Source organism: Onychomys torridus, chromosome 19 (assembly GCF_903995425.1).
Source record: "Onychomys torridus chromosome 19, mOncTor1.1, whole genome shotgun sequence".
Classification (NCBI taxonomy): Eukaryota; Metazoa; Chordata; class Mammalia; order Rodentia; family Cricetidae; genus Onychomys; species Onychomys torridus.
The window spans coordinates 22,175,706-22,197,712 of record NC_050461.1 but is presented as its reverse complement, the minus strand read 5'-3'; the positions used below and the strand labels follow the sequence as shown (position 1 = coordinate 22,197,712).

At 38.2% G+C, this 22,007-nt stretch overlaps 1 protein-coding gene across 2 annotated transcripts in view; it reads right to left on the bottom strand.

Moving 5' to 3' along the window:
• Nucleotides 1-22,007, bottom strand: part of Clvs2 (clavesin 2) — a 72,606-nt gene that overhangs the window by 32,889 nt on the left and 17,710 nt on the right. The window lies entirely within an intron of this gene.

Here is a 22,007-nt window from a genome sequence, read left to right as displayed (position 1 = left end):
AAAACAATAGAGTAAATACATTTATCTTTCTCTACTACCCTTGAGACTTCATTAAAAGTGATGAGAAAAACGTTTCATGTCTATATATGTATGGGTGGTGTATGCACATGTGTATGTCCAACAAAGATGCACACACCTGTACATGCCACATATCAAGACCAGAGGTCAGTGTCTTGTGGCTCCCTCTACTATTCTCCATGCTATTTTTCAGTCAAGGCTGTCACTGACCCAGGAGTTCAAGTTCAGCTACAGTAGTTGGTCAGGAAACCCATAGGATTTACTTGTCTCCTCCCTTTTACCCTCAGTCCAGCTTTTACATAGATGTTGATGATCCATACACATTTCTTCATGCTTACACAGGAAGAAATGTAACCACCGACCATCTCCCAAGACCAAGAAATATTGTAAAGGAAATAAAACCATAAAATGGATGCAGAACTGAAGAATAAATTCATTCACTCTGCAGATGCTTTAAAAAAGTAAAAGTAGATAAGCAGCCAATAGATACAGCAGAGACAACATAAGCATAGAACACTAGGAGAAGAGGAGCAGCAAACATTTTGAACAGGGATTGGTAGATTTAAAGCAAATGAACACCAATCCAGAGTGAAAGCCATGCAACCATAATAGAGAGCAACCAAACAACTTAGAAAAAAATTAAGTGAGGCTTGGCTAGGAGAAGAATGGTTTTGAAAAAGAAACAGAGTAAAACCCCCAAATAATTATTATAAAAGGTGGCTATAAAATGATGATAATAGATCATAGACATCTTAATTGGGGTTTTGTTGTTTTTAAGCTAACATCTGGCAGGAAAATCTTAAAAGATTAAGGATTTTGGGGGGCTCATGTTTTCAGAGGACTCAGCATATGTTTGCCATGTACTTATACAGAGCATCATGATCACGGAAATATATGGTATAAGATAGCTCTTGACATCATTGAACATAATTCAGAGAAAAAAAATCAAAGAATGGCAAGGGATAATAAACTCCAAACTCCCATCCCCAGTCACTTCTGAATTTCTACTATCTGTTACCAAAAATTCATGTTATGAGTCTATGAGGGAGCATTGTGTATTCAATCCATAGTACTGCAGAAGGATATCTAGTTATGCCCATGCATTTTTATTATTTTAGAGATCCATTCTTACTTAACAGTATAATACTAAGTCAAGTGTGAAAGAAAGAACAATAAGGACAAGAGCCTCCCTGGCGAGGCAGGCCAGTGTGCTTCTTCAAATATGCCCCAGGGGAAGACATTCCATGTGCTATTAGCTACTTTAGTAGCAGAATTTGAAGTTTTACTTATTTATTATCTTCTGCAGGAGAATATTTAAAATATCTGATATTTTTCCTTTAGCTCTATTGAAGATACAAACTGGTAACTAAAAATGTACATATAGAGACAGGCAGAGAGAGGCAAGTGAATCTGGGGGGCCACCCTGGTTTATATAGTGAGTTCCAGGTCATCCATATATAAAACACAATCTTAAAAGGTCTTATTAATTTTTTAAAAAATGGAGCCAGATATTGGGGTGAAAGCTGAGAGATCAGAGGAATAGAACAAGCCAGCGACAAGTTCTTACTGCTAGGAAATCCTCAGCCCAAGAGAGATACTTCCTGTATACTCACATCTATATACCTTTCTGTGCCTTGCCATCTTACTTCCTCTCTCTGCCCAGCAACATCACTTCCTTTTTCTGCCCAGCTCTATCACTTCCTGTTTGAGTGTACAGACCTCCAGGCCTGTATGGTGGGATTAAAGGCGTGTGTTACCATGCCTAGCTCTGTTCCCAGTGTGGCCTTGAACTCACAGAGATCTGAATGAATCTCTGCCTCCTGAATGCTAGGATTAAAGGCATGTGCTACCACTGCCTGACTTCTATGTTTAATATAGTGGCTGGCTTTTTCCTTTCATCCCCAGGCAAGCTTTATTTGTTAGAGCACAAATAAAATATCACCAAACATATATGGTATAATGTTGTGTTTTGATATATTTATAATGTAAAATAATAATAAAGCTATTAATATATCCATCACCTCCCATAGGTGTCTGTGTGTGTATGTGTCTGAGAGAGAGAGAGAGAGAGAGAGAGAGAGAGAGAGAGAGAGAGAACATTTAAGTCTGCTCTCCTAGGAAATTTCAAGCATACAAATAGCATCATCCACTCTAGTCATCATCCTGTATGACACATCTCTAGAGTAGACTCACCTTCAGTAAGTGAATGTTTTGTCTTTTAACAAACCTCGCATTATATCTATTCCCTTTACTAGACATGTGAGCTGGAGTCTACATTGGCATTTTCTTATGGAAACAATTATCCTCATAGAGACCCTACACACAATAGTGAGCCTCCTTTCCTCCATTCTCTAAAGATTCTGGTAACAAACATTCAGAGAGGATTATGCTTGTTCCTGAAAAATTGTTTGCAGTCTACCCTACAGCTAACTAATACAGTTTTTTGAGACTCTGGGACTTACTTTATTTAGTAAGCCATTTTGGGCCTCAGATGCTAACACAGAAGAAAGATGTGCTTTCATGTGGATCTTCTCAGAGCTCATGTCATCCCGCTATCAGCTGGACTTCAAGATTGGCTTACAGCCGTGGAGAGTGGCAAAGAGAAGCAGATCTGGAGAGATGTGACCAAAGGTCAAGCTGATCTTTATGCTTCACCAGCAGGGAGAGGGCAATTCCCCAAGCAAGCAATCACATAGGAGTCTAAACAACACAGTATTAACTGGGAGAGAGCTTGACTTCAAAATGACTCATTCCTGCCTCACTGCCAAGGCACTGAGAACACTAAAGCAGAACACTAGAAAAGGTTCATGGGTAACTGGGACTTCACTGAAGATTAAAACTTCCTTGGCAAATTCAAGAACCTGGTCTCTTATCTGTATCTTACAATAGCTGCAAAGGGACAGAGATAAAAATCAAAGACCAGGCACACTGAACAAGAAAAGACCTAAATTTACACACTTTTTTAAACAGCCCTCTTAAAAGTCTATTTCAAAGAAGTAGGAAAAGTGTTATTAAGGAGAGAGATTGTGATATGACAAGACAAACCTATGCTAGTGATAAACTATGCACTCACTTTTCAAGGACATTTGTATAGCTCTTACTGTGGTCTCTGTGGCTTGCTAAAACCATGCAGGGATTGCAAGTCTTTCACTAAAGGAAGGCAATGTTTCTTCAGATTTAACAGACATTCTTATTGTAGAGCAGTAGTTCTCAACCTTCCTAATGGTGTGACCCTTTAATACAGTTCCTCATGTTGTGGTGAATTCCCAATTGTAAAATTAGTTTCATTGCTACTTCATAGCTGTAATTTTATTACTGTTATGAATTGAAATGTAAACATCTGATATACAGGGTATCTGACATACAACCCCTGTGAAAGGGTGATTCATTCCCCAAAGGGATCGTAATCCATATGTTGAGAACCACTGCTATAAATGATTCAAGAGATCTGAGCACAATATGCTGTAGAAAAAATCTGCTTCACCAATCTGTGTTTGATACTCAAACTTCTTGGTACCTATGCATTCCATCATCAAGCTGTATTTGTTAAATACATGGTTTATGATCCACTTAAAATGAATTGCCAGCATATTGCAACAGTTAACTCTATGTCTCATTATGTCATCTTTTAACACAGGAACACCAGCTTTAGCTATTAAAATACATTTGTTTTGCCAAGTCAAATCTTACCCTCTAGAAAACATTACTTTAGAGTTTTAAGTACAGTATTTTTGCCTGTGGTGGTTATTGTTAATTGTCAAAAATGACAAAGTTTAAAATCAGCTGAGAGATAGGCTTTCTGGACATGTTTGGTAGAGATATCTTGATTATATTAATTGAGGTGGGATGATCCGCTCACTGTTGGGGGCACCCTTCCTGATGAGATCCTGGACTATATACACAGAGAAAGGAAGCTTAGAAGCCACACAGTTTCATTCTTCTCTGTTTCTTGGTGGAAGGTGTGATGTGACCAGTTGCTTCAAGCCCCTGGTATCCTGACACCCTTGCCATCATAGACAATTCCTTTCAACTGTGGGTCAGAATGAACACTTTTGTAAGTTGCTTTTTTCACAGTATTTTATCACAGCAACAGGAAAAGGAAGACAACGACTTACTATTTCATTGCAACTGAAATCAAAACTTTATTCTTTATCTTTCTTTTTTTAGTTTATTTTTGAAAATGCATTCCATCCCAATATTTCCACCTTCCCTTTCCTCCATCGAATTCCTCCTATATACCCCTCTCCACTCTCCTTCAAACTCATAGTCTCTTTTTTCAACTGTTATTTTTATCCATGCATATACTTGTATATGCACATATATTTCCAAATATAACCTATTGAGTCCATAAAACACTACTTTTATGTTTTTAGGGCTGACCATTTGGCATTGAACAATCACCAAATGCTAAGATACCATTGAATTAGGCTGATTTCTAATATCCAAATACATCACAAATATAATTACTTCTTTCCCAGTCTCTCAACACATAATTCTTTAAAAGTACATTGCCTTTCTTTTGTAATCTTTTTTAAAAGTCCTCTAGTCATATTTTCTTGGCTATTTTCCTAATGAAGTTCTAATTGTCTTTCCCTTTCAGACCCATTGGTAAACTATTAGCATTTTTACTAATCATTTTACAATTTAAATTAATATAATAATTGAAAATATGATTTTATATTTTTCTAATGATGGATATTGCTATGCTGTACAAGACGTGTGTGTGTGTGTGTGTGTGTGTGTGTGTGTGTGTGTGTGTGTTTTATTTTTTCTTCTTTAGTACCTTACTTTGGGTACTATAACAAAATTAGCGCACATCAGTTGTCTTAAACACCACTCAATTCTCATGATCATGAGAGCTTAGAAGTCCATAAGCAAAGTGGTTGGCATCTGGTGAGGGCTGGCTTCAATATCTCCTCATATAGCATACAGTAAAAAACTGAGGTTGCAAGCTCTCCTAAGTACCTGTTTTAGGAGCATAATCCCATAGTGAAGGATCTCCCCTTCATGTTAACTTCAAAAGGATATAAACATTCAGCCCATTTACAAAATACGAATTTCTGTAGACAGTATGATAATACTGAACTTTTTAAAAATCAATTCATAAGAATAAGGGATGAAGAGACAAGGCAAATTATAGAAATAAAAAGCATTAGGGAGGTCGTTGATCAGAATTCTTAGCACTATGACATGTACATGAGAAAAGCGACTTAAGGGAATTATTTGAGCTCCTGGGTTTCAGAGGATTCACTTCACCCTGGCAAGGTGATGAGGTGGAACCGAGCATTTCAGATTCTGGAGACAAAGAAGCAGAGATGCAGCATGCACACACTAGCTACTTGTCTTTTTCTCCCTTTGGATTCTATCCATATACTCATCCTATGAAATCCTCCAACTCACATTCAGGGAATTCTCTGCAGAAATTAGATCTTCCTGTAATTACCCACATGATGCACTGTCAGGTGTGTTTTAGTCACCTCATAAATATTTCCCAATCCCATTGGTACTGCAATCAAAATTAACTGCCACAGCCCATTGTCAACAGGACACACAAGTGCATTTCTTTAAGTAGCAATGAATAGCTTCAAATATTTAAAGGAACAAACCTTCTGTGTCTTTGAAAAAATGTGTATGGGACTGGGGATTTGGCTCAGTGGTAGAGCACTTGCCTAGCAAGTGCAAGGCCCTGGGTTTGGTCCTCAGTTAAAAAAAAAATGTTTATGTATGGAACAGTGTATTAAGAGGATATCAATCCTATGTTCAACAGCTGCTACACAACCAAGGTTCTTGGGCATCCTCTAGCTGAATTTCAAAATATCTTTGCTGCCAAACTCTTAAAGATGAAAAATGCTGCTTTGGGAAGTGATTGATTAGTCTGTTCCATCTACAAACAGAAGCTGCATCTTAATACTGTGCAGAAATAATCTTATATTGAGCGTCCCATGTGATTTCTAAGAGTCCAAAATTCCCAACTTTTTCTCAACACTGTGTTTTCCCTTATACAGTCTGATACAGCATGTGCAGCTACAGTCTGGATCTGCTAAAACTGATTTAGATCTGTTTGTCCTAGTAGACATTCTGTATATAACCATAAAAAATCAATAAGTAGCATTCATGATCTGGGGGTTGGCTTAGTGGGTAAAGTTCTTGCCACAGAACCATGAGGACTGAATCCAGATCTCCAGAATCATGGGAAGCTCAATGCAGTAGCACACACCTGCATTCTTAATGCATATGTGCAAAGGTGGGTAGAAGAAATCCTGGAATCTTAGGGCCCAGCTAGTAGACACAGCAGAAAACCTGTCTCAAACAGAGTGAAAAAAGGGTAAGTATGAACCTTCACAGTTGCACTATGTCACAAGAATGCTTGCCCTCTCACATGAATGTATATATGTGAACAGACACACATGTGCACATAGTACTGTAGTGGGTGGCTGTTTGATCCATGCCCTGAAACACTGCCCCTAGTGAGGTAGCAGGTAACTGTTAAACCTGCCTATGACCTTAAGGTACATTCACCAGGGGCGTGGCCACTCAGAGACCCTTAAGATCTGGGATGCACATATGCGAGCTCTCTCTTCGATACTCTTGGATTTTGATGCTGGGATGGACCAGGGCTGAGCTTGCCAGAGAACAACATTGGACTGTACCTCACCCTTCCAGGATCCTGTGGCAAATTCCTTTATTCTGTCTTGTGAGTTAACTCCCAAATAAATTCCTTTGATCATTAAGCAGACTCCGTGGATTGCTAGTGATATAATCTCATTATAGTACACACACACACACACACACACACACACACACACACACATATACACCACCAAAAAAAAAAAGGTAAAAGATGTCATTTTTCTTACTTAAGCAAGATCACATTGGGGTTCTGAAATTTTAGTATGAAGTTTTCTGTTCATGTAAGCCTAACTATTAATCTAAAAAATCCATAGGGAAAACTGTTAAGGCATATAATAGTTATTTTTGACTTACCAGTATTTGGTTAGAGTTTAGAAGAAAATGAATGCCTGGGGTTTTTTTTGTTTGTTTGTTTTGTTTTGTTTTTATTATAATTGTGTTTTAATTTTACACATCAGCCATGGGTTCCCCTGTCCTCCCCACTCCCGCCCCCACCTTCCCCCCAGCCCCTCCCCTCCATTCCCATCTCCTCCAGGGCCAAGACTCCCCTGGGGATTCATTTAAACCTGGTGGATTCAGTACAAGCAGGTCCAGTCCCCTCCTTCCAGGCTGAGCAAAGTGTCCCTGTGTAAGCCCAATTATGAACCAAAGGCTGAGGAGCCCCCAGCTGGATCAGGCCCTCTGGATAAGTGAGACAATTGAATAGCTTGAACTGTTTGGGAGGTACCCAGTCTGTGGGACCCGGACCTATCCTTAGTGCATGAGCTGGCTGTTTGGAACCTTGGGCTTACACAGGGACACTGTTTTTGTTTTTTAATATTTTCAATTGAAATAGAATTGCATCGCTTTACCCTACATTTCTTTCCTCCTTCCAAGCTAGCTTCCTTCAAACTCCATCCATGTCCCCCAACTCTCAACGTGGTAACCTCTTTTCTTTGATTATTACTGTTACACACACACACACACATATACTACTTGCTGTTAGTGTTGTTAGTGTGTATATGGTTTCAAGGCTGACCACTCTGCATTGGACGATCAATAAGGGTGCTCATCCCTCAAAATGGCCAATTTCTTTCTCCTGGAAGTTATTAGTTGCCTTGAGTTCTTTGTCCTGGGGGGGTGAAACCCTGTGAAATTTCCCATCTTCCATGTTAACATGCCAGCAATATTGTCATAATTCCACTCTTGTTCTTGCAGCCATGTCTGAGAAAGATTGTTTCACAGCAGACTTTCCAGTATTCTCATAAAATTACCTCTCTAAAACTATGCAGTATGTTAATATAAAGAACAGAATTTATCATTTGAGTCTAGGCAAGTGTGAATATGAACATTTTTCTGCAAATCTTTTCCACAGGAGAGTTTAACCTGCACAACTCATTTCTCTTCCAGTACATTCTGAATTAGGTCTCAAACCATGATTTTGTCTAAACCCCTGGTTTATTCTATTATCTCTAAACCTAGACGAGTTCTGAGCACAAACCCTCCAGTAAGCCCTGGTTTCTCCTCTATGCAAAAGAATGGGAGCGTGTCTACTGAGGAAGCCTGTGCTGGAGAGGACAAATGTGGTCAGTACGTACAAGGGTATGGATGGTGACAAGCTTTAAGCAAACCTACTTCTCTCTTTCCAACAATAACATCAAAGTGGCATGTGACAAAGAATAAAGTAAGGACAGGAGAAAAAATAGACACTAAGGAAAAATGGGTCCTCTCATTTACATGACCAGGACTAGGTGGCCTTCCATCATCTCTAGGATAGGCTATTTCACATATCTCTAAACTTGGGATGGAGAAACAGTTCAGTGGTTGAGAGCATGTACAGTCCTTGCAGAGGAACTGATTTGGGCTCCTGGAATTCATGTTGGGGGACTCACAACCACCTGTAATTCTAGCTTCAGGGGATAGTATATCCCCTCCTGGCATCATGTGCATACATTCATACACAAACACACATTCATAAACATAAATAATTTTTTAAATTCTTAAAAGTATACTACTTGATGAGTACAAGTAAGATGAAACCAAGATAAGAAAAATGACACATTGGTTTTATTTTTCTTTTTTTTAGTGTTTTTTTTTTTAATTTTTGATAGTGTACTTACTACATTTCTCCCTTCCATTTTCTCTCCCAAAGCCACCCAATACTCTTCTCTACTCTCCTTCAAATGCATGGTCCCTTTTGTCATTAATTGTTATTGCATGTATATGTATGTGTATGTGTGTGTGTGCAGATACACATATATTCCTAAATATAATCTACCCAGTGTATATAATGTTACTTGTACATATATTTTTAGGACTATTTGGCACCAGACAACCATTGAAAAAAGTAGCTTAAATTCAAAGAGCATCCTATGTTGCTCAGTCAATCAGATTGTTTCAGCCTCTCTTTCTTGACCTTCTTAGAACAACCTTTCACATGAGATTCCTCAGACTCATTATGCCAACAGTGCATTAGATGGCATTTTATTTAATTAAAGCAGTGGTGGTGTATGCCTTTAATGCCAGCACTTGGGAGGCAGAGACAGGAGGACCTCACTGAGTTCGAGGCCAGCCTGGTCTACAAAGCAAGTTCCTGGACAGTTGGGACTGTTGCACAGAGAAACCCTGTCTCAAAAAAACAAAAAAAAAAACTTCCTATCCCTCCTTCTTACCTACCCTCACTCCATTCCAAATTCATGGGGCCTCTTCTTCTGCGACCATTGTTATTAAATATATATATATATATATGCATATATACATAAATATATATATTCACCTTTTGTCTCTTCATATAACCATTGTATTATATTTAAAGATTTTTAAAAGGCTTCACAAACACTTGCTAGCATTTTTATCAGTGCATCTTAAGCAATATTCTTAAGTAATTCTTATCTACAAAATGTATTTTGTTGTGTTTTGAAATGATTTCAATAACACAGAATGCAACCTATAAACAGTAACAACAGAGTAAAAGTGTGTGTGTGTGTGTGTGTGTGTGTGTGTGTGTTAATAAGATGATCTTTATTGCCATTAACTTATTCTTTCATGACTATGTTATTCTGTCTTTGAAAAAAAAATCACATTTTATATCATGCTACTGATGATTACTGGACTAAATTCAACTTCCTTCCTCCAACCAAAAACTGCTTAGCATATGCTGAGTATAATATTAGCATGCTATTTGGCATTTTATATATGTCTGGTAGCTTCAAAACAAGCTTTCTAAAAGATGTGTTAATTTTTTTCATCGATACATATTTGGATTTCTGCTGATCCTGCTTCCCTGGGTCTCGCTGTAACTTTACTTTGGTCTGTGAGCCCAAACAGGAGGCCATTGCACTGATAACAATAACTTGCCTAAGCTCTGTAGAACTGTCTGAAAATGAACAGCTACAGCTGTCTTCATTTTATCAGCTCATCCAAATCATGCGAATACTGTTTTTAAATAGAAGCTAACTCTCAAACACAGCTCATTGTACAGTTATTTGTTAAGTGGCTTTTTTTATTTTGTGCTGTATACCACAACTGTTTGAAAGGAATTACTAAACTACTATTAGTAATACTACATTCCACACGGTGAAGCCTGGAAAGACAGAAAGCAGAAAAGAGGAGATTTCACCCTCGTTTTGCCACTCTGATGCATCACTTTTTCCAGTCAAGTGTATTTTTTCCTCTCTTTTTGAATATATTAGCAGCATAAATATGGCAATGTTTTACATTAATTTATATCGCATATGTCATGTTCCACTTAACACTGTATGTAACATTTCCCATATTATTTATAAATTCTACAGTCAAGGAGTACCCCTGACATGAAAGGAACATCTACCATAGCTCAAGAAGAGATCTCATCAGAATCAAGGGAAGCCTAGCTAAGCAGAGAGAGAGAGAGAGAGAGAGAGAGAGAGAGAGAGAGAGAGAGAGAGAGAGAGAGATCCAACAGCTTATAACAAAGGCCTCCCACAAAAATGCTCTGGTATGCTATCCTTCAGGGCTGCTCAGAATGGAGGAAAGAAGACAATGTATTTGTATTTATACAATGCTCTGATTACTTGTGCTTGTAGATTCCTTAGGGACATAACCTCTGGGAAAATAGTTCCCTCTATGCATTACTTGCAAAAGAACCCAGGTGTGGTGGTTTGAACAAAAATGGCCCCATAGGCCCATAGGGCATGGTACTGTTAAGAGGAAGTATGTCACTGGGAGTGGGCTTTGAGGTTTCAGAAACTCAAGCCAGGCCTAGTAGCTCACAGTCTCTTCTGGCTGCCTGGAGATCAGATGTAGAACTCTCAGCTTACTCTCCAGCACCATGTTTACCTGCTTGTTTTCATGCTCCTCACCATGATGACAATGGACTAAATCTCTGTGTCTCTTTACAGCAATAAAACAATAACTAAGACACAAGGTTAACCTATTAGCATCTGATATATCTGGCCCATGGAAGAATAACACCGTGGATTCTAGAGAGAAGTCTGAGCAACACTCTGCATATATCAATCCCTTCATGCCACATACCTCCACTTGCTTCACATAACAAAATCATCTCCTCTATAATAGCATCTCCAGTGTCTTTTGGGGTTTGTTTTACATTAGAATTTTGCAAAGAAGAATGTTAAACACAACTCAGCTTTCACCCAAAGCTACTGGTCTCAAATCCTTTCCTTCTTGCAACATATTTTTCCAGAAATGAGTAGAATGAGCCTGACATGAACCTGTAGATCAGGTGGACATGCTATGGGTAAACATTCAGCTCCTCCCCACTCCCTTTTCCTTCAATTTTCTTATCCCTGTAAATTCCCACTCTAACGTAGAGAGAGTATTTCATTTAAGGTGTTTCATGTCCCCAGATATGAATGACACCTGGGCTCCTATGTTCAATTGCCCTTGAAATAGCTGGGTAACTCCCTTATTCCACTGTACCCTTATTCAAATAAATGGCTGTAGATTTAACTGAAAATGAAGGTATAAGTTAGTTTGTCGAGTATCTGGCTGATACAAGGCCAAAAGTTTTATCTCCAAAATCATATAAACTGGATATGATTACCTATACCCTTCAATCTCAACACAGAGGACATGAAGACAGGAAGACCAGAAGTCACTCCTGATTACAGAAAAAGCTTGAGGCCAGCCTTGCTTATATAAGATCCTCTCAAAAATAAAAATAAATAAATAAAAAGTAATGAAACAATTATCTTGAGACACATGTTCTTCTTACTTTGTAGACTTGGAGTCTGAAAATTGGTCCAGGTTAAGAACTAGTCATGGTATTTGAACTTTTATTGGACTCACTGTCCTCACCCTATTAATTTCATTTTTCATTTTGTTGAATATTTAAAATGAAATAATTATTATCTTCTCATCTATATTTCCTTATGTGTAAAACTGTGTGTGTTTGTATACATAAAAGTGTTTTCTGTGTGTGTATGTGAAGGAGGAACATATGTGTGCTTGTGTATGTGGAGGCCAGAGTTCAAGAGCATGTCTTTCTTAATTGGTTTCCATTTTATTGTGTGGGCTAGTATATGGGCATGCATGAACATGTGTGTGTAGGTATACATGTGTGTGCACACATCTGCACATCTCAGAGGAGGTCATCAGGTATATTTCTCTATAACTTTCTTCCTTATTCTTTCAAGGATCTCTCATTGAACCGGGAGCTTGTGGTTTTCTTGGCTAAGCTGCTGGCCAGCAAGCACAAGACAGTTTCTTGTCTCCACTCTCACCTAAGCTCCTGCCCCACAGCACTAAGCTTATAGGTATATGTAGATACGTCTCACTTTTTGCATGAGTGCTAGAGATATTAACTCACAACCTCAATCATGAACAGTGAGTTCTCTTACACACTGAGCCATAACTCTTTATTTTTTGAATCAAGGGCTCTCACTGAATTTGAAGCTCACTGATTGGCTAGACCGGCTGGCCAGAGAGCCTCAGCATCCTACTTTCTCTGCTCCTTATGTTCTGACTTTCAAGGCCCAATGCCTGCATTTTCTCATGGGCTCTGAGAACTCTGGTCCTATGTGGCAAAGAATGAGCTTCTCATTGACCCTCTTAGGAGAGATTGTGAGTTTACTAGACTTATCTTTCTGAGATCTTATTTTGAAGCTAGTTGGTAAAGTATCCCATCTACACAAATTGCAAATGAAAATGGCATTCTCAGCTTTAGAGTGTGAGTTCAATCTGCCCAGATTTATCTATCATCAATTTTAATGTGTCTCTTGGAACTTTGAATTGGGGAAATAAGAATATTTCATATTTCACCCCCATAAGGAAATACACTCTAAAATTTCATGCGTATCAGAGAGCATCAGCATCTTCATCACCACCACCATCATCACTATCATCTTACTAGTGTCATTGAGAAGAATACGAATGTCTTAGAAAATTCATGAAAACAGTGTCTCTTAGCCTTCATTGCCATCTTGCGATTATAAACTAGGTAAACGGTTGACTTCTTCATCAATGTTCAGACTGAATAAGGACAATTTTCAACTCTCTCCATAAATTTAAATGACAGAAAGGAGCACCAAAGGTACAACCTGAAAAGAATTTACAAATAACCAAATTAGGTAGAATTACATTAATGCATGAGGTATTTTGATTAAATTTCATGAAAGGAAAAATATATGTAGCTCTTATTTCTCTTCCAAGGAAAAGTAACCACGTCTTTCTCCATTCCTCTCATTAAGAATAAGTAAAAGCTAAGGATGGCAGTCTGTGCCTACAATCCCAGCACTCCTAGGATAAAGACTGAAGAAAGGAGAGCTCAAGGCTAGCCTGGGCTATAAAGCAAGTTCAAAACCAAGAAAAGACACTGTGAGACATCATCTCAAAAAAGTAGAAAAGAGTAACTTAAACACTTGCACATTATAAGTAAAACACACTAGGTAGAAACTTATGACCCAGACAAGAATCAAGTCAGTTTCTTGGCTATAATTCTGGAAACATGTACCTCAGAATGAAAGCTTTTCACTGTTGGAAACTAAACTTGCTCTCATCTTTCAAAGTATCAGGAAGGATACATATCAACAACACATAAAACTTTTAAGCAATAACTGCTCTAGACTAGATAAATACTACAGAAAGGGAAAATGTGGTTTCATTCTCATCCACATCAACACAAAGCTGAGAGATGTCAGTCATGGTGGAGCATACTTTTAATCCCAGCACTGGGGAGGTACATACAGGAAGATCTCTGTGAGTTCAAAGGTAGCCTGGTCTACATATCAAGCTCTGAGAAAGATTTTTCCTTGTCCAGGGATCCTTCTCCATCCTGGTATCACTGGGATGTTCTGCTTCTTCCTTTGCAACAATGAGCATCTACTGTTTCAGTTAGAAAAGGGAGAGGCAACATGTGTACTATTTGCAAATCTAGCTTGTGGAATCTGTGATAGTGGTCCTTCAGGTGTGCCAGCTGGCAAGGTCAGTGAATGAAACAGAGCAAAGTCACTGGAAAGCACATGCAGAAGATGGCAGGAAATGAGGAGGAAGAAACATAGGCCACTGTGTCAGGAATAATACCGGCTGCCGATGGCAGATGCATACAGAATTCATGTAAGAGATGGTTGAGCTGAGGTACTTTGGCTTGTCAGTTACAGCAGCCAGCATTCCCTTAAGTATCTTTCTCACATTTTAAAATACCATTTGATTGTGGGGTTTCAAATGCAGTCTACTTGAGGCTACAGGAACACAACACTATAGGCTGTGCATCAAAGATTTCCCTGGAAAAGCTCCAAGGAGACATTCCTCTTATGATTTTATTATGGCTTCTTCAGTTACAGAAAAGAAAAATAGGTGCATTAAGGGAAAAAATGACTCTCAGACTAGTGGCTATGAGAGATGAAGAGTATTTTAATTTCCAGAACAATGTTAAGTGAATAGAATCAGAATGCTATTCATCAATGAGATAACATGACAGCAGAATATTAAATATAAGGAAAATAAAATAGTATTTTGATTGCTATTTCAAATTGGTATTTATTTTAATTAAGTGCTCAGGAGATCAAAAACTCTAAAGGAAAGCTGAGTATACGCTTGAAGGCTAAGTGTGTAAGTCTTACTAATATACTTGTAGTTAGACCCAGTGCCACTCAAGTAATAAACTGATATATAAAAGTATAAGTAGATGTTCACATTTGACATTGTATTACATACATACATATCTCTGTGTGTTCATGTATGAGAATGCAGGCACACAGGAGCCGCAGCGTATGGAGGTAGAGGACAAACCTCGGGTGCCAGTCCTCACCTTCCAACTTGTTTGGGACAGTATCTCTTTGTTGTTTTCACCTAGTTGACTGGGCAGCAAACTTCTGGATATTCTCTGGTTTACCTATGACATCTGAAGGGTGTTAGGATCGTGGTGCTCATGCTGTCCATCCAGTTTCTATGTGGGTCCTGTGAATTCTTCCCACTCAGCGCCTCAGGCTTGTGCAGAAAGCACTTTGCCCACTGAGCCGTCTCCCCTGCCCCAGCATTTTACGTCTTTGATTTGAAGATATTGATAAGAATGAGGCTCTGCTAAGGGGAAAGAACACACGATGCATTGATGTTGCCACTGGAATGAGTAAGAAGGAAGCTACATTCATTCATCTCTATCCTCTGGCTCAAGAAACATCTAAACTTAGGCAAAGAAATGGAATTCAGAAAACGTCAGTGGATCCTTGAGTTTTTCTTGGTAGATCATTGTTTCCTTTTCACTTATTAAAATCTCAATGGCTTAGACCAAAACAAAAAAAGTGTAATTTCTTTCTTTCCTTTTTGTAGCTTCAGTGGATCAATTACCCGAAGTTAAATAATATTAAGCCTTTTTGTCAGCAGTTGAAAGAGGACACGTATTAAGTTTTATTGATAGTTACTACTCTTCTTTATTACTTCAGCAAATATGTGTTAAGTAACTCGACAACACATATCTTTACTTTTGTTCAAGTTTAACACGTAGTTCCTCACAGCTAGGTATTCTGAGCACACATTGCTATTAAACAAGGAAATGAATAGCAGTTTCATCCAGTAAAAATGTAGATCTAATATATATATGAGACACTAGTGTACACCATTATCAGGGTCTTGACAAGCTCACTGAACTGAATTTATATACACCTTTTAGATACCTAATGTCAGGTTTTAAGGATGACAGCGCCTTATTTCTGTGAACTGAACCACTCAGTCAAAACATATTCTCACACCACAAAATTAAGCAGCTTCAGTGTTTTCACTCATTTTGTTTTAGACTATGTAACAACTTCCTGAAAGGAAGCATACTTAGCTCAGACAGCTATGCATGTGATGAGAAAAAATGTGACTTTTTTTACACACTGCCCTTGTCGCTGCTTCTCAAATATGGTTCTGTCTGTGCATACAAAATGTGAAAGTAAATGTTCTTCCCTCCAGGCTGTCTAAATGAATTCAGATCATGAGGCCGTGTGTTCATTTCTGAGACAGGTATCATTTCAACACTGTCTAGTCAATGCTGCCTTATAATTGAAAGGCAGCTTGCAAGCAAGAGGTGTCTGCTATTGTCCAAATGCTGTATGCCTGAAACCTACTAGTAACCTACTAGTAGATTAGCAACCATCACGAAGAGCAGCGGTAAAACGGCCTATAGGTTTTCTATGAAGCCCTAAGTCCATCAGTGTCACCACTTTCTTTTTCTATTGTAGCTTAGTCTCCTCACATATGTGCATGCACATATGTGACTTCACAGTTACCCACATTAACAAGTAGGATTTGGAAGACTGAATAAGCTAAGGCTACGTTGGAGTTCATGGAGTACCTCATTCAGTGGCCTTCAAGAGTTATGTTCCAAGTTGTTAGCGCATACTATGACTTTGGCAAGATTCCCTATGTGTAACTGGACTTCCAAAGAGTCAGAATCAGAATGTGTACTGGCAGCACGTTTTGCCTTCTGCATGAATGATCAGAGCTCTCTGAGTTAGCAGGGTCCTTGAGTCAAATGAAAGGGCTGGTGAATTGACAACATATTCTTTATTCTTTCTCAAGTCTTACTTAATAAGGAATCTTGGAGTATCTGGCACCATATTAGGTACTTTGCAATGGTTCTACATTTGTGCTTTATGTAGTAATCAAAGACCTATTCAGCCCCTTGTCACAGCCAAACCCTTTGCTAGCAAGCAAGTCTTGGATGCATTATGCAGATGGAATTAGGGGATTCCAGGGCAACTGTGGAAGTAAAAGCACAGAGACACGGCAGGACAGCACCAAGGAGAATAGCAGATAAGCATATCTGAAAGGCTTCAAACAATACTAGAATGAAGAGAATACAATTTTAGATTTTTTTTATAAATTGACTTCTTAATTGCTAAAGAAGTTTCCAAAAAAAAATAACATATCAAAAGAAATAAAATATACTCAAAAAGGAACCATCATTTCACTCTGAATTCCAAGACTGGTCTGTTCCAGGTATTTCTAAACATGTCACACTTTAATTGGATTCCCAGGAAGGTACCTTCCATCTACAAGTCACATTCATTTAATCTTATATTGATTTTAAATGAAACTTCCTGTTTCTGTGACTACACTAATCAATTAACTTCTTGTAAGTAGCAAGACAATTTTCTCTTTTCTTTCTCTCCAAAGAAACCTAAATATATTCTTCCTTCAAACAGAACTAATATAAATATACCTATCAAGAAAACACACTGTGTTGATCAAAACATTTGATGCCTTTTATATTTTGAAAATGTTTGGTATTCTTTACAGACAAAATACACAAAACCCCCTTTGTGTCAAAACTAAATGTCTTGTCAATATATACTGGCATTTATAAAAGGTCTCCTGGATACTAACAAAACCTGTCTTTACCTTAGCCTTCATGCTATATCCCAGAGACTCTGAGTCAGTAGGCTGTCAAGGAAGTATTCACCAGAGAACACACAATGGATCTGCTGGTGAGTGTCAACAAAGCACAAAAAAAACAAGACAGTCATTTGTGACTTCTTTAATTAGAAGTGAATATTCATAGTATGGGCATTTCACTTATATTATATTCAAATGTGAGGATTTGGAGTTACTTTAAGCTGGTGTTACCTAATATTTCTTTGTTTCAATCCAGGAATCAGCAATAACAGAATTCTTGGTAAAGACATTTATGTCCAGACTCAGGTAACTAGACTCACCACTAAGTATCCACTGAGAAAATTTGGCTAAGTATCTTAAACTCACTGAAGTTTCACTTCCCACTCCGAAAATGAACTTGATTAATTTAGGGGTAATTTGGGGGTCCTCAAGATGCAATTTCTTAGTCTTTTGCCCCGTATTTCTTCTTCTATTCAGAAAATCTCTCAAAGCAGAAAAGTGATCAAAACAATTCCCGGCCCCAATTCTCCTCTGTCTGGAGAGCTCTGGCCAAATGGCATAGCATGAGCTCTTCTATCCCAATGGTCCAGATCATGGCCTGCCTCCTCAAGTTCATCTTCCTCAACTCATTTCTTCCTGCAGTCACATTGGAATGGGTTCATTATGTAGTCCCAACTCTCTCTGAGTTGAGTTGTTCAAAGTACTTTCTGAGTGTCCCTTTGCCTAAATCCCCTTCTTGTCCATCCCTTTAGCAAACTTTTGCACAGCCTCCAAAGCCAACACTATCTTCACAAACAGCACCTTTTCAGCTATGGCTGGAGTGCTTCATCAAAGAAATAAATGCTAAATTGCTCCAAGGGAAATAATCTCACATTTATTTGTCTGGCTTCCCAATTGAAAGAGTATTTTATTTTATATCCACTGTGAAATATATAGATGCTATTTAACCATGGGGAAGAAACATGTAAAAATGTAATTATTTATATACAACATGAGCACCAAGAAAAATAAGAGAGAGAGAGAGAGAGAGAGAGAGAGAGAGAGAGAGAGAGACTATTCAGATTCTCAAAGTTAATCAGCGACAACAGCTCAGATTGAGAAATTGCTGAATTTCTCAATTCTCAAATTTCTCAAAAAGGAAGCAGTCCATCCTGATAACTAAAAAAACATGCTACCAAAAAATCATCTGATCCACACCAACTTTAGCTAAGGTATCACCTGCTAGGTGCAAGATGTATCATTCATAATAACACTTCAGATTAGTGTAAAGACCTAGAATGAGGTTCAAGCAAGGTATGTAATTTCACAAGTCCTTGATGAGTAGCAGCACTGCCATCTGGATCTAGTTCTTTCTGACTCCTGCATTCATCCTTTCATATGGTCTCTCAGTTGACCTTGTACTGTAGGTCACAGTACACAGGTAGACCTATAGTACTTCCCATATATCTGTATAAAGTAGGGATGAGATCCTAACTCTATCAAGGTCACTCAAATTAGTTTGCTTCAGGAAAAAAAGAAGGGCTCATAATATAAAGACAAATTACATAGATGACTCAAAAATAAGAGAGACAGGACCTCTTCAATACCATAACATCCATTCATAACAGTCTTCATTAAAATTAGCTTCCCGTCTTCCATTAGGCTCACTGGTAGCCTTTCTTATTCTTCATTCAACATCTTGGAATATTATTTATATTAATGTAAGTAAAAGTCACATATAGCAGAAATACAGTCTACTATTGCTGAGTTACTAAAACCATTCAGATTTCTTAATTGCCTTGGGTGATTTAGTTGGGGGGGTTACATCTGTGATACTGCTGGTAGTCTCGGCTCTCATGTTTGTTGGGATAGCAGCCTAAAATAGAATGTCTTTATTTCAAACAGGTTTCCAACTCATGTTTATCTTGAAAATTGTTCATATTATATCCTGATTGGAATATATAACAAGGTTCATTAGCAGTCTTTTTCCCGAATAGTAAATGCAGGCTAAACCAGAGACTTAATTTTAAAAATCCAGTTTTATCACTTCACTATGAGACTAACTGTAAGCTTAGGTTTGTCTTAATGGAAAACTTTTAGCAATCTTAGGGTATAGAATCAGCAGCATTTTAGAGATAGTTATACAGACACAGATTCAAGAAGCAATCAATTTAAACTAAAGATAATTTGGAGTTAAAGTTCAGTAACCTGTGTGGTGGTTCAAACTCACCCCCTCACAGGCTCAGATGTCTGCATATTTGACCTCAGTCAGTAGGGTTGTTTGGTTAGGTTTATTTAATTTATATACCAATCACACATCCCCCTCTCATTCCTCCAGCTCCTCCCCCCCCAGCTTTCCCTCCCCCAACCCATGCCCATCCCCTCCTCCAAACAGGTAAGGCCTCCCATGGGGAGTCAACACAGCCTAGTACATTCAGCTGAGGTAGGTCCAAGCCCCTCCCCATGCATCAAGGCTGTGCAAGGTGTCCCACCATAGGTAATGAGCTCCAAAAAAGACTCACAATTTCTACTTTTCTCTCTGCTTGTGTTTATAGTTCAAGATGTGAGTTCTTAACTTCCTGCTCAAGCCACCATGCCTTCATCCTACCAGCATAGACTTTTAAACACCTGGAAATTATAAAACATATAAACTCTTTCTCCCATATATGCCTGGGTCATGATGTTTTATCTCAGCAGCAAAACAGTAACTAATACATGTGTCAAACATATTCTCGAGAAGATCACCTGTCTTTTAAGCATTTCCTGATTGTCAACCTGAAGGTTTTAGGGTTGTTTACCATGTTTACATTTTGGAGAAAATAGGTGGCTGAGTAGTTCGTGAGAAACAAAGACAAGGAAGCCCCATATGCAAAAGCCTTTGCAGGGAATAGAGATGATTTCCCATTCTGGACTAACTGTATCTCTTGCCAAGTTCACACCAAGCCACTTAAAGCTCTGACAATAGACACAAGAACTTCATCTAAATCCTTAAGTTGTTTGTTTTCCAGCAATGACTCATGAAGTGGCTCCCATCCAACATGTGTTGGATGAAGATGAGTTCTCCATCTTTCCTATAACAGAAGATATACCTCAGCTTCCACATAAATAAAAATGAGACCTTTGCTAAGTAGAGATAATAACTGGTGAGGTGATCATTCTGTGTTAAGTGGTGATAATCAGTTTTCTTCACAAGTTGAAGAACACTTTATGGATTGCCAGAAAATGGCAGAATGCATGACATGCTCATTGTACAAGGTACATTATCCTTGCCCTCTCTCAGTTCTTGTTAACTGTCTCTATGGAATTATACAAGGATAAGTCATCAGCAAAGCTGACTCACCAAGAGCAAGTCAGGACGCTTGCTGTAGGAAAACCTATGTGGAGATCAGTGTGTCTTATTCAGTACAAAGGCAGGCCATAAACTGTGAACTAAATTTTATTAAGATGTCCTGCAGCCTGGAGGAAGTACTCATTGTTAAGAGGTCTGTGGTCATCAATTTAGTTGCCTGCAGACATCAGCAAGGATGGAACAATATATATATTGTTTTGGTTTATTTACCATTTAAAGAAAATATAGCATCTTTCCTAAGGGAACATTAAGTATATAATTTGTTATTTTAAAATATTAGACATTCTGATTGATAAAAGTGTTAACCTGCATACTTCTAGAATATGTGTTGGGAATACAGGTAATAAATACTGAATAATATCATTTTAATGAACTTATAAATGTTCTAAGAGCTCAAAACCAGTTCCACAAATTATGCAAGTAGAATACAGTAGAGAGAAAAAGAGCAGAAGGCATCCTGAAAGTTGACAAGAACTTACCAATAGCAATATTATGAAAGGCATGGATAAGGACTCATTTCCCACTTTATAATTGCCAACAAGTTAAGTATTATTCCCTAGAAAGATGCACTATTGCTGTATAACTTCCATATTACCACCCCTTCTACTGACGAAGAGATAAAAGGCAATAACTCCAATTTTGTCTAAAGAAATATTTCAAAACAAAAATTTCTATACCTTAAGTAGCAGTAAAGCCATTGATTATTAATTATAGACAAGACAACATGATTCAGTCTCAAATACACTAGCTTAATAGAGTCGTTAAGCAAAGTTTTGTTAATTCGCTAACATCCCAAAAATGAAATGAAACAAATAACAAGCCTAAATACTAATACATCAAAACCAAAAATAGAACGTTGCATGTTCTGGCAATCAAGACAAAATTTCCATTCCACCCTGGCACTTATGTGTAGACTTAGAGCAGGCTCCTTTCACAAATCACAGTCCTCCCCTCCCCCATCCTTGTGATTTGCTTGTTCAATCTTTTGGTCCATTACTGCCTTTAAGATTTGTGCTAAAATCAACTATACCCTTTTGTGGATTTTTGTTTTGTTTTGTTTTCATTATTCCATAAGGCATCCCATATTCTAACATATTAGATAAGTAAAATACAGGAGACAAGGAAATTGTACTGAATCTACCAGGTTTAAATGAATCCCCAGGGGTGCCTTGATCCTGGAGGACATGGGAATGGAGGGGAGGGGCTGGGGGGAAGGAGGGGGGGCAGGTGGGGGGAA